General features: G+C 40.4%; 4 pseudogenes; 3 read left to right on the top strand and 1 right to left on the bottom strand.

Annotated features, from left to right (window-relative positions):
* The first annotated feature begins 300 nt into the window (after window positions 1-300).
* LOC124885316 lies at window positions 301-1,242 on the top strand (annotated as a pseudogene).
* A 3,910-nt stretch (window positions 1,243-5,152) lies between these two features.
* On the top strand, window positions 5,153-5,957 carry LOC107849383 (annotated as a pseudogene).
* Window positions 5,958-6,048: 91 nt separating this feature from the next.
* LOC124887979 lies at window positions 6,049-7,302 on the top strand (annotated as a pseudogene).
* A 7,169-nt stretch (window positions 7,303-14,471) lies between these two features.
* On the bottom strand, window positions 14,472-15,270 carry LOC107845289 (annotated as a pseudogene).
* Window positions 15,271-15,461: the final 191 nt, after the last annotated feature.

Below are 15,461 nucleotides of genomic sequence, written 5' to 3'. Positions count from 1 at the left end.
GAGTCTTTCAGATTTGCTGCTTCAAATTCATCGAGATGGGTGCTGCTTCAAATTCATCGAGATGGGTACTGCTTCCATCTGTTTGCCAATGAGTCTCTTGAATATTTTGAGAGAGCTTTAGGGCCACATTTTGATGGTTATTTATATCCATATAGAAATGTGTCATTGGTAACAGGTAGGTTGAGTTAGACTATTCAGGGAGGTGGTAAGAGAAGGTTGTTCGCTATTTGCAATTATGTAAAATAGCAACTTCTGTTTCCTATCCATAAGTGGGCAATGGAAGTTCTATCTCATATTTGAATGGATGGGACTTTCGACCAAGAGCGTCCCTTGATGAAACTGAGAAGAGAAAAGAAGAATGAATGTTATTCCTTTGACTTGAAATCGGCAACGGACCGTTGGCCATTGAGTGTTATGTATTCCCTTATGTCTTGTATATTTGGGTCTGTATTTGCATCTTCAATAGTCAATAGCTCTTTGGGTCTCAACACCTTTATGGTTAGGAAACCAATCACTAAAAAAATGTATGAGATTGCATTTCTTTGTGGTCAAGCGTTAGGTTACTACGGATCATGGTCTCTCTTTTCGTTGTCCCATCACTATATAGTGTGGTTAGTGGTGAAGAAAGCATACCCGCATCTTAATCGTCCATTTAAGGACTACGCTTTGTTAGGTGATGATATCCTAATCACCGATAAATAAGTGGCCCTGCAGTATAGAAAATTACTGGATCGGCTCGGTGGTACTATTTCTGATACTAAGTCTATCATATCGAACACTAGTTCCGTTGAGTTTGCCAAGAAATTTTGGGTTAAATCGATGCAAATTGATTTATCTCCAATATCTTTAAGGTTATTATTGTCCTGTAGGACAACTCTTGGACTCTGCACTGTGTCGAATAAGTATCCGGTAGGAATATCGATTTTACAAAGATTAGGCGGTGCTGGTTTTAGAGTTCGTTTGCGTCTTTATTCTACCCAATCTAAAAGATGGGAAAGATTGAAGGCGGCTGCACAAAAGCCAAACCGATCACATCCACTACCTCTAGAATATTGGATTGGAAGAGGAAAGCTTCTTAATCCTTATCTGAAGAGAAAGACAGTGGATTTTCTCTGAAAGGAATTAAAACCTAAGGAGATACGTCTCTTCCCTGAAGAGATGGTCTTCGATAAAGAAAGGGATATCTTAGAGCACACTGTAATCCACAATTGGGTTAAAATGTGGCTCAAATGGTGTTCCTGGTATTATACGGTTGCGTTGTCTGAGGATGTATCCTTAGATCAACTTATGGATGTTCCTATGTGTAGCATAACTTGGAGAAGGTCAACGAAAGATCTGGATATGATCAAGTTCGGCCTAATCTGGAAGTGTTATGATATGGGAGCTGGTTGGGATTTGACGACTACGCCAAGGTATTTGTTAGATCCTAATACAGTAATCTAGTTTAATCGATGGATATATGGCAGTTATAAAGGGTGATGTTTCCTTCTCATAGTTTTGTGTGTCTTTTTCGGCAATCTCAATGTATTTAAGATTCTTCTTCATCTTTAGATGAAGGAGACATCACTAGCTCACTTGTCTTGGTTTAGTCTTTCGACACTAAAAGTGTAGAACAGAATCTTTTGATATAGGGATCAGGGAATGAGCTTCACAACAAAGAATAGAGGTGAATGGTTCAAAACGAGATGCTAGTGGTTCAAATCATATATTAAGCCAACCCATTCTTTCTATCTATTCTTTTTATCAGTAAAGAGATGCCTCGGGGTCTTTTCCAAGGGGCAGAGGGTATTGAGAAGTAGGTAGAGAAGGAAGGAAAGATCCCATTAAAAGCCGCAAGCAATCTACATATCTTTCTTCTCTTTTCAAAGATGGGGCTGATGGGCCCCTGCTGAGATTCATTCCTCATATCATGACGGAGTGAATAGGGCTTACGGAACAGCAACTGAATATCGACTTTTTTTAAGCAAGTTGACCTGAGGACCTTTTTTTTACTATGTATAAAAAATGGAAAATCGTAATAAAGTGGGTTTGGATGCTAATAACTAAAGAGGTCATCCGCTCACTAATTAAGATGTGTTGAGCATGAATTCTGTGTTCCACTTGGGATACGAGACTCTCTCTTCTATATTTATATCTTCCTTCCTATTATATCTTCATAGTAGATCGCTCAGCCTGATTCTACTTAAAGAAAGGAGGGGCATAAGTTCTACAAAACATGTATGTTAAGAATGACGATTAGTTCCTTGCTTCAAGATAGATTAAAGGCATTCTGCCAATAACGTTTGAATAAGACGAAGGTAATAGGCGTCACTGAACTAGGTACTTTCCGACCAACTGCCCAAAGTCCAACTAGCTTTTTTGAAGATGTCTGCTGCGGATGTTTCCTATGGTTTATGGGCGAGAGAAGAGAGCATCACATAAAGTCAATATCAATAGAAAGAGGTGCTTCTAAATAACTCTGTCTGAGCCTTGAATGAACTACATTCTCTTCGATCCCTTTTCGTAACCAGCCCTAGACCTCTTCTTTTGAATGTTTTCCGGGGCTACTTTTTTAGTTGCAGGTGCTGCTACAACTAATTGGTTCTTCAGTTGATTGGTGAAAAAAGGAATTTAGTACAGAATAGTAAATTTTAATGGATGAGTAGGCAATCTCGGCACTAAACTAATTGCAGAAAGAGACAGGCAAGACAACGGATTTTGTTGGTGAGTCTTTCGCTGGGGGAACAATGATTCTTTCCCCTAAAGGGTAACAGAATGGGGTGGGGTCTCCTCTACTTGCTTTCCCACACAGCTGCCTAAGAGCTTATTCGACAACATTAAGACGACTGACTGATATGATATTGAGCAAGGAAATGCCAAACTCTCTCTCCTGTGCTAGTTAATTATATGCCATCCTTAGAGTACAGCAGGGACACCTTTAAAGGAGAGTGAGCCATCCCTTTAAGAAGGGAAAAGTCTCTTTGAAAGGTCACTCTTATTAAAACATTAAAAGAAAAACTTTCTTTTTGTCGAGGATTTTCCTCACTATGCTTTTAGGACAAGGACTATAAACGATTGTAATAGAGACAGCCCCATCTTCTCTTAGCTATATGCTAAATACTTGTCTTTGCCTTTCATCGCTGCGTTCCGGTCAATAAAATCCTCTGAGTAACTGATGACTCGTGAGCTCACAGGGCTCATAGGATGGGAAAAGCCCTTCTCTTCATTTCATTATTTCATTGACGAGTTTTCACGACGTAAGTCAGTGGAAGCAAAGGGGCAATCGGCTGCCTAAAGGACCCCATTTGTGGTTGAAGGCTAAGTTCATTCTTTGATATATCTCACTCCGCTATGCTAGTATACTCTAGAAGACCTTGTCTGATTATAGGTAGTAGTATAGATTAGTTAGATTCGTAGAACAGAAGAAGAGCTTTTACTTTTTCATTATATTATATTAGTAAAGCGTTAGCACCTCCATAGAGTAAGGCTCTCTTCTGGTTCTAGATAGCTGCAAAGCCTTCTATGTTGGTATGGATACTACTTCCCATTCACTAAACAACCCCCTATTGGAACACTTAACTATCCATCAAGGGGCGAACTCCACCTATTTTTGAGTGGCGATCCGAAAATGAAAATCAATCTCTTCATACAATCCGTCTTGGTGTTATGATGTAGATGTGAGAGTCTTCCCAGAGGTGACTAGAGAATAGCCCAACATAACTCAATTATCACGTTAGCGGGAGTAGTGACTCTGCACTTTCTTTGTCCAAATTCATTTGATTCCAAGTGCTCCTTATTCCGATCAAAGAAGGATTAAACTAAAATGAGATTCAGTTTGATGATAAAGAGCTTTTTTGCTTTTCTTATGAACATTGCTTTTGGAATCTCTCACTTCTTATAACTTATAATAAGCTCTGACATGAGACTTATGAACTCATTGGTTTTCTGTGGATTTCATTATCAAGAATTGTATCCACGCTTTCTTGCACCAATTTCTCTTGACACATTACTAATTCCCCCGGTGTAGATCTACTTGTTGTTAATAGATCGGTAAGAGTCTTATTCCATGAGATAACTCTTCTATAGAGTTCATTAATATCCGAGCTCATTAGCTTACATCTATCTGAAAGATGGGTCGTAGTTCAGTAGGAAGAACTGGTAGTAGACATAAAATAAGGGGCACTCTAGCTTTTTGTCCTACATGTTCCTTCATAGAGAGTGAAATCGTTCCAGTTGGATCCACCTTTAGGCTTACATGCCTCGGTTCAAAGAACTAACTAATGCCACATCCTTCGCTCTTGATGGATGGCAGCTGGATTGCCGATTGCCTAGTTCAATGGTTACTATCTTGCTAAACAGCAGCCTTGTCTTCGCCTTTAATCCCATCTATCCTTGTAATGCCGACTCATATATTCTCATTCCTGGTTACTTTTTTTTTCCATTTCCTTTACCTTCGAATAGCCATTTAACAGATTCAAAATGATCGAAGTCGTTCAAAGCAAAAGAAGTTTCGATCACAGACAGCTTCTAAAAGAAGAGAAAATAGAAGAGGAGCAAGGGCGACAAGACCAGAGAAGGAGCTAAGACCGCTTAGGCCTTTTACTAATGCCCCCACACTAAAAGAGAGAAATCTATGTAACTTTAGATCTTAGCAGAAGTTTTCAAAAAGACTAGTAGCACTTATTCCTTGCTTATTCAACAAATTGAATTACCCGAGTTAACTGAGGAAGTTCTAGTAAAACGCTTGAATGCAGATTGACTTTTCTCGCATCTCACTCTTCGTGCAAAGACTATCTAATACTGATCCAAGAGCTTCCATTTGACGAACTTTCATCAATTCTCTTTTTGGTTTGGTTTCCAAGAGGTGTCAACCATAAAAAAAGATCCTGTCCTTCAAAGATCGATCTGATAATTGCTTAAGTAAGGTAGTCACTTCTTTTTTTTGCTTGATAGAAATATCATAAGAGAAGAAAGAAGCCTGTGTAGGTCAGATCCTAGTGTAGATAAATGCTATCTGACTTGAATGATCGAATAGATTCTTTCACTTTGTCGAACTCAAAATGGAGGCTCTCTTTACCAAGGGGAGAAGATAAGGTCTTCTGGCAATAAAAGGCATATTACTAATTGATTTTTTGGCTATTTTGTGTTCGAATTCTAAACCGAGAAGGTGCTTCTGGATGCTTCTGATCAATAGAACACGAAGAAGAAAATAAAAAAAAAGGTTATGATGAGCTTGATCAGAGGAAAGGTTATGATGAGCATCTATTTGAGTCGATTATTTCCAAGATCTAATTCCAATTTTTTCTTATGTAGGGGAAACGCCTTACAATCTGAATTTTTACGCTTAAGGGAAGAAATGTTCTTGGTGGATGCAAGACTTGGGACTCCCAGAATTTGTATGCAAGATGAGCCTGCAAGAGTGCCAATCAACCGACCCACCAGGTTTGAGAAAAGGGTGGGATTCCTGGATCTAGTGGCCGGTGAATCACTGATCAAAGAGCAGATTTTGGAGAGATTCTTCATCGATCTAGTGGCTGGTGAATCACTGATCAAAGAGCGAGCAACCGCCAGGTTTAATGACTTGGTGGGATCTACAGATGTAGTGGCTGGTGAACCGCTTCTTCTTCTTCCAGAAAAATTCAAACAAAACCGAGCTTGGATAGAACTGAACAAGATTTGGTGAACAAATACAAAGGTCTAATGACTTGGTGGGATCTACAGATGTAGTGGCTGGTGAACCGCTTCTTCTTCTTCCAGAAAAATTCAAACAAAACCGAGCTTGGATAGAACTGAACAAGATTTGGTGAACAAATACAAAGATCAAAGGCTTTATTATTGAGAAAGTAAAACGAGCTTATTCAGTAGCCATCGCAGGTTTCATTACTTTTCTTCCATTCCATCGCAGAAGAAAAAGGATATCGAATGATCAATTCACCATTGAGAACATTAACCCCAAAAAGACTAATATTGTGATGTGAATCTCTCTATGAATGGAAAAAGGGTACTTCGGGTCGGGAGTAACCACTAGTGATAGGGTAAAAATAGGGGGGAAGGACAAAGGAAAGAGCGATGCCCGCATTAAGATTTAAAACTTGTCGTCTACTTTCAGGAAATATTTGGAATAGAGAACTTACAATAATAAAATGCCGTATTCTCCGAAGATTGGGGAACAAGAAGAGATCTATTAAGAGAAAGATTTATTCTAGAGAAAATCTTAACAGTTATATCCAATCACAAACTACACGAAAGTTGTCCCTTTTTTATGAAGATTTACCCATCATAGAGATTCACAGAGGAAGAGAACGAACTTCATATATCCCTTTTCTACTCAACCCAAAAACAAGATCGAGCGTGATCCCGGTTCGTCTCCATTTTTGTGAAACTATTCCTCAAGCAAGGCAGCCGATAAGTCATTGAAGGATTTGTGTGAATAATGGAATGGTTAACATTACTCATTTTAAACTCTTCCACGGTGATATAATATCTTTTTAAGAAAATGATGCGAGAACCCGCGGTGAAGAAATAAAAAGATCCTTCTATATCGAAATTTCAGTTGAGAAAATAATAGGCAAATTCCTGGATCACCCGTGGAGAAGAACCAAAACAGAATGGTTCTACCTTCTCAAAACTAAGAGGGGATGCTGCCTACTACTAAAATCCTAGTTTTTGCAACAGTTGCATTCTTTTATGCAAGAAGAAGACTTAGAAAGAACAAAGAAGTTTGGATCCGAAAAAGTATGCTTAGGCAGTTCTTTCGTTGAGCACATTAGAATGAAGAGGAATTTGTATCATTTCAAATCCCTATTTTTGTCAAAGAGAAGGAACGTGAAAAACCAAAATATTCCTACTCGAACAAGAAGTCCTATAGTTTACAACTCTTGTTTATATAGTAATTCGACCTATCACTCCGCATCCCCCCATCATTTTACTAAAAAGATCAAAATAAAAAGGATCGAACTACCTATTCATTATTCAGAGGTGAATCATAGAACAGCAAAAGCTGTGGTATCTTATGGACCTAAAATAGGTCATATACCTCACAGCATAAGATTGAAAGATCCAAACCTTCTTCTTTGGAGCGGAAAGGGACGTGGCCAAAACATGTAAAGATCGGCGTAGTCGCTCATAGGGACATATCTATCCGGATAGAGGATAGTCTAGGCCGATTCATAGATAGATCTCTCTCCATATAGATAGGTATCTCCGTGGATAGAGATAAAGATAGGGATCCATCTAGATGTTGATTCACTATTTCCATATTTTTTCTTTTTTCTGATTGATTGCCTTTTTTTTCGTTTTGACGACAAGTTTTAGTTTTCAATCTTAATGCACGAGCATTCAACCACTTGACTCTAAGGAAAGGAAACATCATTTTTTCATTCTTTTCTTATGAGGTCGTGCACAACAACCTTAAGTGCACAAGTCTCGGCTGGGCCTACCTCCATCCCTAGAGGACTGTATGAGGCGGAAGCTCCACGTACGATTTTAAAGCCGAGCCTTTCCAACTATGGGGCCTAGGGACCTATATGATGATTGTTTTAGGTAGCGCGCTCGGCCTACTACGGGTACCTGTAGGGATTAGTGTGTGAGACCGCGATCCACAAACTGACGTATGGGACTCACCCTTTACTTAGGAATAGAGAGGGAAACATAGCATGTCACAAGAGCGAGGCAAGGGTTGGAACCCTACTGTGAGAGGGATGCCTCGCGATCCGGGCTTTTAGAGATGAGGCTTTTTGGCGAAGCCAAGTCAATTTCGAGCCACTAAACCCTACAACTGATGAGAAGGACCTATGGAGTAAAGGGAAGCATGTACGTAGTGACACTCCCTACCTTTCGAAGGTGCCTAGAGGATGGGCCAGACGCAGCTGAGCGACGATCGGAGAGCGGGTTCCCCACTGGAAGGGGGACAGAAGACCCACCACCCTGGTAGGAATTGCAAGATTAATGACTGGCTTTTCTATGCTGCCATTGATAGTCTTTTCAAACTTTTTACTAACCTTAAAGCTAATTAGAAGGCGAAGTATCTAATGGGTATTAGGGACAAGCTCTTAAAAAAGACTAAAGGAGCCCTCCCAGTAACTAAACAATCAAAAGTGTGCGATCCTCCCCATTGTATAGGCCTAGTATGATTGACATATCAAGTCAAGAGGGCGAGGACCCTATGGAAAATGGATGGGATAAATCCCTAGCATCGGGCGGTTGCTAGTCCTAAGCTAGGACTACTATGTTCACCCAAAAGCTATAATTCTCAGGCTAGTCCAAAAGCAATAAAAGAAAAGATTAGCAAGGCTAAGGAAAACAAGTACAAGCATATGTATGCCTTGTTTATAGAATGTCTTTCCGTCTAAAATCATGAGTTCGGACTTTTCTTTCTATCTGCAGACTGCCTAGAGACCTCTTTGAATAATAGAAAAGCAAGTAGCACAAAATAGCTATGCTACTGTTAGAATTTTCTGAAAGGTAACTATCTCGGTTTCATAGAGAAATTTATATAGAATCTTTGAAAAAGACTTTCTTTCATAAGAAAGAAAATACTTACTATCTTTGGAATCTGATCCTACACCGCTGCTCAAGACTTTAGTGGATCGACTCTATTACATAAGTTAATTCCTAATTCTTATCTCACATTATGAGATAAGTACGCAGTTATTACCGTATCGGCCCAAACCTCACTAATTGATCTTTACGATGCTTCCTCTCTCTCTATCAATTAAAGCCTGCGGGAAGCGCGAAGAGCTAAGCCACTAATGTCGTGGCGAAGGTTAGACATCATAAAGTTAGTGAAGCTAAGGTTTCGTATGTGTGATAGATAAAGGAAAAGTGACCCCGTGCCCTACTATAATTCTTATTCAATAGTTTAATATTACTACAATGTCATGCCGATGTCTCCTTTACGAAATTGAAGATAAGTCTTTTGATTAAGGGGTGACAACCGAGGCTTTTAAGTAAAGTTGCCATATAGGTTATATAGAGCTATCTCATATCTAATAGGAATAATTCAATTCTTATGTCTACTGTGGGAAATGGGGTTGCAAGACCATCTCTTCGATGACGTAGACAAAGGGTTCCCATCATGTTCGATCTGAGAAGAGAGATGGAGAAGAAAATGTGCTTCTCAAGGGGTCGACACCCTCGCTCAGAAATAAAGGATCCTCGCATATTGGCACTCACTGCATAAGCTCATAGGGTAAGATGAAGATCCGGAAAAAGGTTAAAGAGATCGTCAACTTTGCCTTGGCATGCTTCCATCAGTGCTGAAAAGAGAACTAAGGCAAGGCTGTTGATGTGCCACTATATGGAGGGCTCAGAGAGAGTATAAGCACTTTCCTTCACACTGAGTGTGAACTTCCGATTTGAGGCTGCTCCTAGACCAGGAAGATTGCTTATGACATCAATCAGCTAGGTTCGTCCTATGTCCAATAGTTTGTCAATGCATGCTTCCCTAGCTGTGCGGAGAGTTCTTTGAACTCGATTCACCGTGTGTGATAGAATTGTTAGAAGGAATGGAATCTGAAGCAAAGAATGCTCTCTTTGCTATTGAATCAGAATGGAAAAGCATTAGCAGGGCTGTTAGCCATTGATTCTAAAGCATTTTCACTTCCAGGCACGTGTGTGAATAGGCGGCACTGGTCTTTTTCTTCCTTTTGCATTGTCTCATATCGTCCAGCAGGAGGTTGAATAGTCTAAGAAGATGGCATAAAATCAAGGTTCTTGTCTTTTAGTAGTTAGCTTTGCTTTCTCCTTAGCCTCAGCCTCTCGTCAAGGGAATCAGCTGTGGGGATCTCTATAGATGCGGCTTATCGGGGTTAGCTTGACTTTGACTCTCTCTTGCTTGAGAATGCACTGTTGGTGGAAGAATGCTGACTTCATGTCTGAGCTGGGTGAATCCAAAAGGAATTTCTTCGTTGAACGAGGGAATCCTCTTTCGGTTGTAGTCCCATATTCAAACAAGTACATAATTCATCAGTAAGCGAATAATCCTAGCCGGGCTGGTAAGCCTTTAATTCATTCTATGAGTCCATAGCTCTTAGCTTTCGCATCATTCCATCTTTCACCCCCACCTAAGTCCTAATCCGATAAGCTTATCAGTTCAGTCAGCTTCTCACACAGCAAGAACTTCATTTTCTTACCTATGATGATAGATCTTGGCCTGGTGTGAAGTACCATCTTATTACCTGAAAGTGATCCGAGGATTCATTTCACTATGTGAAACTCATTCTGTCTATTTACCTAAACTCCAAGCAGTAGTTATACCGGGCAAGCTTTGTATTCCAGTCTAAGGGCGGGATCAGCATGGGAAGCACATGTTTATCGGATAGGAGGATAGAAAGAGGTAATACACGATTAAAGGATCTAACAATAGTGATGTGATTGAATGCTCAGCGGGCTTCGTAGAAATGAGGCTTATCCTTAGCAAGAGGCAGGTCTTTATTCCCACCGTGCCCGCCCACCGCCCTCACTCCACTTGCCTCTGTTATTCATTTCATGTAGAAAGTTAAGACCCATTAGGAGATAACCATGGCATAATCTAACCTGAACCACAAAAAGACTCCCTTAACGGTGCGGGCACTCCCCCCCAAGGAGCTTGTGCAATACCTTAAACCTCCCTTTAGAGTCAATGGTTGCCCAGGTAGCTTCTAAGCCAGTCAAACTCAAGAAACAAGATTCAAGGCCAGCAAAGTAGACTGTAAAGAATTTCTTTATATAGGCCTCCTCCAATTCAGATGGAAACCTGTATCCCCAATGAAAATGCAGTCCCAGCCATCACCTAGGAAAGATTCCAGCTGTCAAGCAAGTACCACACTCCAATGAGTGGAACTTAGATAGCTGAGAGGATCCTAATGTAAAACTAACTACCGAAACACTTGTCACTGGTACAATTCAATCATGCCATAGTGCTGACGAACAACATGAGACTTCCGGTTTCCACACCCACCGAAAGCATCGACACCCTGTCAGAGCTATGATAGGTAGCGTACTAAATGACATTTGAACTACACCTGACCCCTCACAAGGAATAGTTGTGTTATCGTAACTTAATTATATAGTGGAGCAAGAAGGTAATAACCCCAAAAATCTATCCATCATTCTTGGCTTATTCAACCAAGAAGGCAACTTCCTTATTAAAGGGCACCCCACAGTATACAAAATACAGAAGTTAGGGTAGCCAAGGTGCACCTCTCCATAGGACCACTCCATATGGTTACCCTACAAGGAGGTACAAAGTAGCTCGAGATTCATTTCAAATGAGTTGAGACTAAGGTACAGAGATTCGTTGAACATAGTTGAACATAGTTCAACTAATTGGGATCTTAACCTTGAAAGGTCCAGATCATCTATTCCTATGAAAGCATGAGATAGAGTGTTTCGAGACTTTGATGTCGATCGATAACCCTTTTTCTGTGGAGTGGAACAAGGGCAACCAGTCTAAGAAGTGGAAGTTTATGAAGATGCCTGAAATGAGTAATCCAGAACCTCTATCCATCCATCTATGGAGGTTTTTTCAAGCCTGATCCGCTACCTGTGAAGACCAAGAAGTAAGAGTGGTTGGACGATTAACTAGGTCTAAAGCCAAAAACTAAATGAAAAGGACCAAAGATAATTGCTCCCTTTGTTCCTTCTAAAATTTATCGGATGAAAGTTGTGAACGTAAGTGGTGCACATGAAATATATGTGCTCTTTGAAATGACCCTTCCTTCCCTGTATCCGATGTTCTTAGTCTTTCTGGTCTTGTTGGAAGAATAATAGTGGGTGAAAAAGAAGTGCATTAGTCCTAGTTCTTGGAGGGAATGATTGCACATTCAAGGACCCAAAGCAAGCACCCAACTACGTAGATCAGTTGTATTAGTCTATATAGCTAGAAAATTTCCCAGCCAATGGACAAACTAGTTCTTTAAAAAAATCTGTAGTCTTTCAAGCTATGGATAAGAGAGATAGGCTCGTGAGAACTCCTACTCCTCAATCAGGTAAAGCATCAATCAAGTCATCTTGTAAAAGCTCCCACTCCTCGCAAGGCTAAGAAAGAGCTTCGGCTAGGGCGAATGGTTCTAAAAAAGAAAGCCACATTCATTCGATCTTTGAACCAACTCAACTGAAGGACTCGAGCACTGGGGCGGAACAGTTTCCATCTATCGGCCTTAGGGGCTGCTTTAAAGAGTACCTGTTCTAGCTAGCAGCCTCTTTTTCCTGATGAGGAAATAGTGGCCGATTAGCTACATCCTTTAAGTCCATTAGCGCAAGTCACTCCATTAGCTCTATTAACTATAGGAAGAGGATATCAACTTATTAAAGGGGCGGGTGGCAGTTGGACCTTTTTATGAACTGATAGCGCAAACTTTATATCAGAATCAGTCTAGTATTCTGCTTCAAAAGCTGTCTTTCTAATGGCTTCTCTATATCTATCATTGTAGGCTCAACTTTCTTTATTCTCTTCTATAAGATATTTAGTGGTTTTTTCCCTATCGCATGCCATGTTGAATCGATAGACGAAAAAGGAATGAAAGGAGAGGGCTGTATCGAATCATAGAAGAGGGTCTTACCATCACTCTTTCCTCGTCGAGACAAAAGCATAATGATAAGCAATGGAGATCCATGAAGCCATGATAGAGTTTGCACTAGATTCATACAGAAGGACGATAGCCTTTAGTATAAATTAATTATAGTAAATGAATTATGACCCAACTTTCACCTCTTAAACTCGTTCAAGAGACATTCATCATAGCAAGACTATTCTTATATTCAATCTGAAGACTCCCTTCTGTCGTTCGACATAACTACACTATCTGGAATTCTCCTATATCAGGATATCTCTGCCCTTTCGCTTTTCGACCCCCGTTGAAGCAATTCTCTTCACTCCCGATGAAGGAGTCACTACAAAATGAAGATGTAGCTAGCAGGTCCTTACTTTACCATAGTTCTGGCTAATCCATGAGATGAGGGCTACCCACCGTAGCAGTGAATCCTGACCATGAAGAAAGGTAGTTCTACAAGCCCTTTCTCTTTACGTAATTTTAGGGTTGGTAGTTAGCTACGCAATAACCAATCTACCTAACGGGAATCAATCAATCCTAAATAGAGTCCCAAGAATAAGGAAAAAGAAGAGTTCTTCCCCTTTTCTTTATTTGATTCGGGGTCTCCCAGAATACTTAGATGCCGGAGAAAAGAAAGCACGAAGTTTCAGGAACAGGTAAAAAAGGATCGAGAATTCCATGAGGTCTGATGCCCACTCTCTTGAAAAGAGGGAACCGGGCTATGTAGGCACCTGGCCATTCAGAAGTAGCGAAAGCTCGACCAGTAAAAAGAGGAGAGAATTTCTTCAATAAGAACGCATATCCTATCCTCTTAAATGGACTCTTTTTAATGTGTGAAGGCATAACAAAGATCTAATTTCTGGGGCATGAGTCCTCTATGCCTCTCATGTCCCTCATTCCGTTCATTGAAAGCGCCAGAGCTGTCGAATCAAAGTGATCTAAGCAGGAGCTTGTTCCGGTTGGGGAACCATTCCATACAAATATGGTTGTCCAGAGAATCCGTAGCTTCTAAGGAAGAGGGTCAAGCCATAATGGATTGATGTAGCATAGCGACGATTAGAATCAATCTGAATGAAGCTTCAAGCATAGTTCTAAGGCTTCTCAAAAAAAGGTTGAATAGGATTAAAGAGGTGCCTTTCAGAACTACCTTCGAAAGTGCAGTCTTAAGTGAACAGATAGAATGAAGGAACCCTGTATGAGCCTTGCTATAGTTGTGAGTCCAATCCATAAAGATTCACTCGGTATCACCCATACTCATTACTATATACCCAGGCCATACAGTTAAAGCCTCTGCGCCCTTATCAAAAGTCTATTCAAGAGAGAACTCGAGGACTCATATCACATTTCTAGCTCGGGATGACCCACCCTTAGGCAGGGCCTTTTGAAGATCAATATTCGTTAAGTGAGCCACCTGGTGCCAAGAAATGAATTTGGTTAGACTGCGGGAATCGAGGATCAATGATCCTGGCATCCGTCTTTACTTTATATGTAGAATATGTAGATACCTTCCTTCTGGTTCAGAGATTCACTCTCATTTCAAGGGTGGCACGATCTTGGGTTGTCGGCGGTGTGAAGGATACGGTATAATGTTAGACTTTCAACTATATAGTATAGTCATATTCTCCAACAAGGAGAAAGCATTAAAGGGCTGCTTGACGGAGTGATCTTTACCTGTCTTATGGAATGAAATATCATAAGAGAAGAAAGAGAGCTTTAGAAGGAGCCAATCTTTTCCTTATGCCCAAAAACTCCCATGCCTTTGTTTTCTTTCATTCCAAAATTCTTTGCCTTTTCTCAGCTTGACACCTACTTTAGAACCATCCTTTTCTTAGTACGACAAAGTTTCCTTGTAAACTAAGGCGTTGATAGCTTCCTTTTCTCTTATTTTGACTCGAGTCTTAACTATTCGACCCGACCTCAGACTCTTTTTTCCCGACCTATTTGACTCTCTGGCCGTAGTTATTTAGGTGGTATTCCGTGATCAAATTCCTCCCAGGAACACACGAAACAAAGATATGAATAGGGTAAATAGAAATGGAAAAGAGATGTTTCTATTTCATCCAAATTAGTTGCTTTTTCTACATCCATATGATCTACTAAAGTAGATCAGTATTGGCCATATAATAAAAGCAGATCTTGGTCCATGGAGTCCCAAGAAGGTAAGAACTCCAACTTGTATGATGTTTCTTTGGCCAAATATGATATACAAGTGGGACCTACACTATGAGCAAGCTGTGCAAAAAACTGCTTCATTTTTCTGGTTCCGAAATAACTTGGGCGAAATAGGGTTCTATCGGGAAACCATGGATTTTTGAGTTTTCGCCATTGGTTACTGGTTGAGCCACTGGAATGGAATGAGACAAGAATCTCTGGAGATCTTTCCTCTTCACTTACTCGTAATAGGCTTTTATTCTGTAGAAGACTTCTTCCGAATGGTATAATTTTCCGACACTACCTTTCTCGATCTTCAAAGAAAACTAACTCCTCCTACTCCTCCTTCTCCTGACGGATAGGATCATCCTTGGTCCTTCTTTCACTAATGGTCTCAACATTTTCTAGTAGTAGTAGTTTGCGCGAGGGACTATCCTTTCTATCGCTTGCCCTTGCCTTTCACTCTCATTTGGTCTCTTTCTTCTAAAAAATAAAGAGAAGCAAAGCACATGGCAAAGAAGCAGCCAGCTGACTGCCCCCTTCCACTCGGCCTTTCTTCGCTGTGTGAATAAGGTCTTAGTCTGTATGGGCATTCTGGGCAGGCCATAATAAGTTGCTAGTCGAAGGTTTAGACCAATCGCAATTCATCACCATCTTACCCGCCTTCAATTGATGACTGACTATTATATAAGTGTTGACCTAAGCCCCTGCGTAGGGGCTCGTCTCCCGAACCATACGTGAGCTATCTCGTATGGCTATTCCTAAGAACTTGAAGCACTCTTTCTCTAAATAGAAAAA

Source organism: Capsicum annuum, chromosome 10 (assembly GCF_002878395.1).
Source record: "Capsicum annuum cultivar UCD-10X-F1 chromosome 10, UCD10Xv1.1, whole genome shotgun sequence".
Lineage (NCBI taxonomy): Eukaryota > Viridiplantae > Streptophyta > Magnoliopsida > Solanales > Solanaceae > Capsicum > Capsicum annuum.
The sequence above is the reverse complement of the archived record's forward strand: the minus strand, read 5'-3'. Positions and strand labels throughout refer to the sequence as shown.